This window comes from Calonectris borealis, unplaced genomic scaffold, assembly GCF_964195595.1.
Source record: "Calonectris borealis unplaced genomic scaffold, bCalBor7.hap1.2 HAP1_SCAFFOLD_44, whole genome shotgun sequence".
Taxonomy (NCBI): domain Eukaryota; kingdom Metazoa; phylum Chordata; class Aves; order Procellariiformes; family Procellariidae; genus Calonectris; species Calonectris borealis.
The window spans coordinates 367896-375448 of record NW_027441456.1 but is presented as its reverse complement, the minus strand read 5'-3'; the positions used below and the strand labels follow the sequence as shown (position 1 = coordinate 375448).

At 54.5% G+C, this 7553-nt stretch overlaps 1 long non-coding RNA gene across 1 annotated transcript in view; it reads right to left on the bottom strand.

Annotated features, from left to right (window-relative positions):
• Positions 1-7553, bottom strand: part of LOC142076329 (uncharacterized) — an 87341-nt gene continuing 79788 nt past the window's right edge. The window contains exon 4 of the long non-coding RNA XR_012671141.1: positions 1-64. This is a non-coding gene — a long non-coding RNA (uncharacterized LOC142076329). The remainder of the gene's footprint in view (positions 65-7553) is intronic.

Below are 7553 nucleotides of genomic sequence, written 5' to 3'. Positions count from 1 at the left end.
CATGAACAGCTGCAGCCACGCTTCTACGGCGCACAAGCTCCACCACCCGGTCAGCCAGAAGGGGCTGGGGAGAAAGGGAGGGTTAGTGGTGGGGGGACGTGCTTGGGTACACTGGGGTGGAGTGGGAGGCAGGGGAAAGCAATGGGGTCCTTGGGGAAGGTGCCTCCAGGGAGAAATGGGGTACATGAGTTTCCATGATGGTGCACAGAAAGCAGGGGGCGTCCTGGGGAAGGGGCCCACCTGTGTGGGTGGCTGTGTACTGGGGCATCCTGGGGTGCAGTGGGTTGTAATGGGATGGATGGGAAGGCAATGGGGGCCCTGGGGAAAGGGGCCTCCCTGGGAAAACACTGTGGTGCAAGGGTGTTCTCTGGGGTTGCAGTGGGGTCTATTGGGGCCTATGCTGGGATGCTCTGGAGTGTCGTGGCCATGCAACGGGAGGGTCTGGGGCCAGCAGAACTCATCGTACCTACCTCAGCCCTCTTCACTCGCCCGAGTTTGGACCCCACCTGTAGAGAGACCATGAGACCTCACTGGTCACTGAGATGTCCCCAGTCCCAGCAAGGGATGGGAGGACCAAATTGCCCTCCCATTCCCCAGACTGGATGCCCTCCAAGTCCATCCGACTACTTACGTCCAGGCTATAACTTCCACTTGCTTCCAACAATGCCTAGGGAAGGAGAGCAAAGGGGTGGTCTGGATTGGACCTTGGTGGGGCTGTGGGTAGGGCATAGGTGTCCCATGTCCCCCCAGGCCCATGGCTTCCCCTTGGTCTGAGGCGGAAAATCCCTTCTGCTCCCCCCAGCCCCATTCCTCCAAGTTTCACCGGGGACACCTGTTCAGGCAGGGACCAGGGGTGGGGATGGAGACACGGATAGCGTGGGGAATTCGGGGTCTCCAAAGCTGATGGGGGTGGGGGGCACCCAAAGACAGGGCACTGGGGTGAATTAGCGGACCCCAAGGGACTGGGCTAGGGGTGTTGAATGGACAGGACTGCGTGGGACGCAAGTGAGGCGTAAAGAAATTCAAGTGGAGGAGATAGGGGGAGTTCAAGCGAGGTGGTTGGTGGGGGCAGAAGGAAGAGGACTGCAGAGGACAAAACGAAGGGGACTGGGAGAATGTTTGGGAGTGGGGGTTCAAGGAAGGGGATCCGGGGACACTACCACAGTGGACAGGATGAAAGGCAAAGGACTGAGGGGGAACACTGAAAGAAAGGCATTGGGAACGATCAGTGGGAGGGCATTTGGGGACCCTAGATAGGACACGGAGGAGATCGTGGGGAGGGCATGTCTGAGGGGGACAAAAGGATGGGATGGGGAAGGCCAAAAGGGAGAGATGTGGGGGCACCAAGAGAAGAGCCCTCACAGGATTTTACAGTGGACCCTCCTAGGGAAGGGACAGGTCTGACCACTCTCTGAGGAACTCTAGCTCTGGAAGTTTAATTGCGGGGGAAGGGGGGAACAGATGGAGGGAGGGAGGGAGAGAGCTGCATTGCCCAGGGCTGGAGGTGCAGGGGAGCCTGGAGGAGCTCCTTGCTTGGGAAAGGGAGAGGCCATGTCAAGGGGTTTCATGCTCACCACTGCAATTTCATTCTGCAAGAGAGCTGACATCCTGCAGCCAAGACCCATCCCCAGCCTTGAGGCCCTCCCCATGGCAGTGGGGACTCACCTGAGCATCTTCCGGGGTGCACAGCAGGATGGTGAAGAGCAGGGCCACGCTGAGCACTGCGACCTTCATCTTCCTCTGCAGTGTGGCGAGTGCTGGGTGAAGCTGGAGAAGGCGAGGGGCCGATTTATCCCTCCCAGGACTCCTCCTTGCCCACCCCGAGAGCCCCCAGGGCAAAGCCAGGCTTGGCAGAGACACCAGCCCTGGCAGCAAGCCTAGCGCTGGCACAGAGTCACCTCAGCCTCCGGCACTGATCCAGCCACCTTCCCCGGCATCAGTCCAGCTTCCTGCAAGGGGCAGCTGCACATGGAAGGGCCCAGGCATCTGCGGGTGGTGAGGGGGACGGGCAGTGTGCCTCTGACAGCCGGAAACCCTACGGTGATGACCCACTGCTCCAACACGAAACCATCCTCCAACAGCCCCCCAAAGCTAGATCCCCCCAGCTCCCAGTGCCCCTCACCTCCCAGCACTGCCATCTCGCAGTGCCTCTCACCTCCCAGGCCAGCCTTTCCCTCTGGGACTCCCCCAGAGATGACGCCAGCCTCAAACCAAGGGTTTCTAAGTAGAATTGTCTCTGGCCCTTCTCCAGCCCCTTGGGTAAATGGGGGGCTGGGACTGACCCCTGGGACCCTGGGATTTGGGAACACTGGGACGTAGGAGGACAACTCGGGGAATGGGCAATGGGGACAGCTGGGTGACTGGGATCTTCAGTCAGTGGAGGCAATGGGGAGCACTGGTGAATGTTGGGCACCGGGACACAAGGGCTCGGCTTGGAGGAAGTGCTGGGGTGGTCACAGTGCCCAGCTCCAGCCCACCCCATTTCCCTTGCACTGCAGGCCCCAAACTGGTCCAGTCCCAGCCACGGCCTCCCCAGAGCAGAGAACAGAGCAGAATATCCCCTGCCCCGGCCCTCACCCTGCCGCTGCCTGGGGCCACTGTGCCCTCCCAGACAACACGGCTCCCACTCTGCAGAGTTGCCCCCAGACAGTGGGTCCCAGTGACCCCGTCCCCAACAAGGCTCTGGCTCCTGCCCTGTCCCTGCCTGGGACTTGGCCACAGCTCACCAAAGGCCCCTGTCCCCATGGAGTGTCCCTTCAATGCCCTCGTCCTCGACCCAGGCCAGCATTGTCTCTGAGCAGGATGTGGCTGTCCAGAGGGACACGATGAAGTGGGTGCTTGTCCCTAGGCAGCCACGCGGCTCTAATTGTGGGGACAGAGCTCCCTGGCAAGAGGAGGGATGTTTGTCCCCACAGCATCTCTGATAAGCCCAGGGCCTGTGGCACAAGGAACCCATTCAGCAAGCTTGGTGCTTCACGAGAGTGCCCAATCGGGGGGAGTCTGCGGGGCGTTAAAGCAGCCTGGACGCCTGGGCTCCCTCCAGCCCTGGCAGTGGGCAGAGCCCGCAGAGGAGGGCAGTGCTGGGGGGACCGTGTAGGAGCAGGTCCTGGGGCACCCCACACGCCTTCCCGTCCTGGGGACAGGCTGGATCCCAGACGTGGGGGCAGTCCTGGGGGAGCAGCCTGACACCTGGGGTGTCACCCTCCTTCGGGAAAGCCTGGTGGCAGGGATGTCCTGCAGCAGCGGGGCTTAGAGCAGCCTGGGTGATGGAGCTGTCTCCCCAGGGGCACTGCGGCCCTTTCCCTCTCCCCTGCTGCCTGCCCTGCAGCTATCCCTGGCTTTACAGGGTGGTTTCCTTCACAGCACCCCTGGCCCAAACATCACCATCCTGAGGGCCCTGGGCAGCATCCTCTGGCCAGTGTGGGGTAGCGGCAGTGTGGGATTGTACGCAAGTGGTTCAGCTCTCCACTCTGAGTGGGGAGAGCCGCTGGGGGAAGCTGCTGGCCTGGCTCGCACAAGCCAAGCAAGACCTTTTCCAGCAATCTGCCGTTGATGCTCCCATTCTTTCCAGTCGTGACACTCACGCGATCTGCCATCACTGCGCTCTTCAAGGATGCAAGTGCCCCAAACAGCAGAGGGAATAGCTGGTACCTCTGTTAGCAGGGACATACTCACGATGGAGATGGGCATATTTGGGATCCACAAGCTCAGGCACCCCTGTTTTGCCTCCCGGTAGATGCCCGCAACTGTCAGAAGAGAGAGATAACAGCACAGGTATTTATTTATTTCTGCATCATGAGAAGACCAGCATTTTTACGGGTGGTGTGAGCTAGAACTGGGAGGAGGTAGGGCCAGTAGGTCTCAATCAGGAGGTGCAGCACCTATTTACTTGTCTCTTGTGGCAGCTGATAGTCAGAAGTAACCGCTTGCAATGACCAGCAAATCCACTAGGCGCACTGAGCAACAGCAGCATTGAATGCATTGGACTCATTGCCTGTACTGAGTTCATGGGACATCAACATTATGATAGCAGATCCATGAATACTTCGTAAGGCTGGCACCTTCCCCTGTAAACTCATCCTCTCTTTGTTATGTGCCACAGTAATTCAAGCTACCACGCTGTGCTTCCCAATCGCCGTTACTGAAAGTAAAATAGTGCTTTATTTTAGTCCTCTGTCTATGAGGGTGTGAGGATAATTTATTTTTATGAGACACAAGCTGGGAATCAAAGGCTGGTGGTAAAAATCTGGTTTAGGTTTTGAAGTCAGTGGGAGGTTTGCCTGAGCGTCAGTGAAACCAAGGTGTCACTGGTTTTGTTCCCATGATGATAGAGACTCTTGTCATGGCTTCAAAGAAATAAAAATACACTGATAAGTAGTTCAGGAGAACTGTAAATGGCTCAGATTCTTCCTTGACATTGTATGTCCTTTTTAAGGGTTATGGATATGGTTATATCTTTACGGGACACTAACTATAAATAAGAGCTCTGTTGTGGATCGGGTGTGAAAAGATTTAAGGCGACTAACTTGAATATTTGCTTTGGAAATTGCCCAAAGAGCAGGCAGTCACCTGGAAGATTTTCATTTTGACTGCTTCTGCTTTGTGTGTTATTTACTAGATAGCTAAGTTACGCAGTGTTGAATTATTTATCATACTTAAATAAGCTGTGACGTTACTTGGATTCTGAAGTTATTTTGAAAAGAATTGATGAATTGTATGCGCTGTCATAACTGAGGAATATTGACTTAGGAGAGGTCAAGGCTGCCTTTGAGATAAATGCAAATCAGGTGGATGGCAATTGATAGCCGCTTAACATATGCCAACACCCTGGTGCTAAAGAGCTGGACAGACATGGAGGCACCAGCTGTGGATGGTTTGGCCAGCCAATTCCAGGACCAGAAAGAGAATCTCACTTCCTCCCTACAGGCCTGTGTCTCAGCTGTGGAGAAACTGTCCCAACAATTGTCCCAGCATTTAAAAAAGGATGTCTTCCTCTCTCATGCCGACCAGTGTCTCAGCTATTAAGAGTCAGCCTTTTTCTGCTCAAGGGAAAGGGTACTGGTGGCACACACCACGTGCCACCCTGTCGTTCTATCTGCGTGACCAGGGGGAGGACCATGAGGAAGTGGGATGGTGAACCTACCTGGAGACTAGAAGCTTGGGTACAGGAACTGCAAGAAAAAACAACAGCCAAAAGGCATCCATCCGGGAAAACTACTGCTCTGATTTCTGTTGGGCAGAGTAGAAGGGCTGATCTTCCTTTCAACCCTGATGAAGGGATTTCTGCGTTGCAGTTGCAACAACCAAGTAATGAATACGCTGAGCAGGAATAAAGGGGCCCTGCCTCCAGCCCGGCGGAGGAAAGGGACAACCAAGTTTACTGGACTGTGTGGGTTCAACGGCCTGGCACGCCAGCCCCAGGGACTATAAGCATCCTATTGTGACTGGTCCGGAGGCTCCATGCATCCTTGGCGTAGACCAGCTCCGGAGCGGGTACTTCAAAGACCCAAAAGGGTTCCGCTGGGCTTTTGGTATAACTGCCTTGAGTACGGAGAAGATGAAACAGCTGTTTAGCTTGCCCGGTCCCTCAGAGGATCGTCTGTGGTGGGGTTGCTGCAGGTTAAAGAACAGCAGGTGCCATTTGCTACCATGACAGTGCACCGGCAGCAATATCGCACCAACCGAGACTCCCTGATTCCCATCCGTAAGCTGATTCAGCATGTTGTGTTTTAACCCCAGCCAGCAAATAAATCCCACGCAGCCGCTCGCTCACCCCCCCACCCTCCGGTGGGATGGGGCAGAGAATCAGGAGGGCACAAGTAAGAAAACTTGCGGGTTGAGATAAAAACAGTTTAATAGTTCAAATAAAATGAAGTAGAACAGTAATAATAACAATGATAACAACAACAATAACAGAATATACAAAGCAGGCAATGCACAATGCAACTGCTTGCCGACTGCTGACCGCGTGTCATGAACAGGGATACATTGGTTTTTATACTGAGCATGACGTCACATGGTATAGAATACCCCATTGGCCAGCTGGGTCAACCCCCCCGGCTATGCTCCCCACCCCCGTCCCCCCCACACCTTCCCCTGCACTTGGCAGGGCATGGGAGGCCGAAAAGGTGCAAGCACCACCCAGCAACAACCAAAGCATCCATGCGCCATCAATGCTCCTCTCATACCAAACCCAAAAGACAGCACACCCCCCAAGCTACTGGGAAGAAAGTTAACTCTGTCCCAGCCGGAACCAGGACACAGCAACTGGAAAGCCACGGAGTGATCAGCAAGACTCACTCACCCTTCATAGTCCCATAAGGCCAGTGCAAAAATCTAACAGAGAGTGGAGCCTAACAGTGGACTATTGTGGCCATTGAGTGCTGCTGCACCAGACGTTCCAGAACTCCAGTATGAACTGGAGTCAAAGGCAGCCAAGTGGTATGCAACAATTGATATCGCTAATGTGTTTTTCTCAATCCCTTTGGCAGCAGAGTGCAGGCCGCAGTTTGCTTTCACTTGGAGGGGCGTCCAGTACACCTGGAACCGACTGCCCCAGGGGTGGAAACACAGCCCCACCATTTGCCATGGACTGATCCAGACTGCACTGGAACAGGGCAAAACTCCTGAACACCTGCAACAGATTGATGACATCATTGTGTGGGGCAACACAATAGAGGAAGTGTTTGAGAAAGGGAGAATAATGTAGATTCTTCTGAAAGCTGGCTTTGCCATAAAATAAAGTAAGGTCAAAGGACCTCACAAAAGGAGATCCACTTTTTAGGAATAAATTAGCAAGATGGGCATTGTCACAGCCCAATGGATGTGATCAATAAAAAAACAGATTTGTCGCCACCAACTAACAAAAAAGAAACACAAATTTCTTAGGCGTCGTGGGTTTTTGGAGAATGCATATTCCAGGTTATAGTGTGATGATAAGCTCTCTCTATCGAGTGACCCAGAAGAAGAACAGTTTTGAATGGGGCTGTGAGCAGCAACAGGCCTTTGTACAAATGACATGGGCGACAGTTCGTGCGGTAGCCCTTGGGGCAGTCTAGACAGGACAAGAAGTGAAAAACATGCTTTAGAGCACAGCCAGGGACCACGGCCCCACCTGGAGCCTCTGGCAGAAAGCACCTGCAGAGACTCGAGGGCAACCTCTAGGGTTTTGGAGCCGGGGTTATAGACGATGCGAGGCCACCTACACTTCAACCGAAAGAGAAATATTAGCAGCCTATGAAGGGCTTCGAGTCACGTCAGAAGCAGTTGGTACTGAAGCACAGCTCTTCTTGGCCCCTCGCTGGCCTGTGCTGGGCTGGATGTTCAAAGGGAGGGTTCCCTCTACGCATCACATAACTGATGCCACATGGAGTAAGTGGGTCACGCTGATAACGCAACGGGCTTGAATGGGAAACCGCGACAGCCCAGGAATCTTGGAAGTGCTCATGGACTGTCCAGAAGGCCAAAACTTTGGAGTGTCGCCAGAGGAGGTGACCCATGCTGAAGAGGCCCCACTGTGTAATAAATTACAGAAAGAGAAGCAATATGCCCTG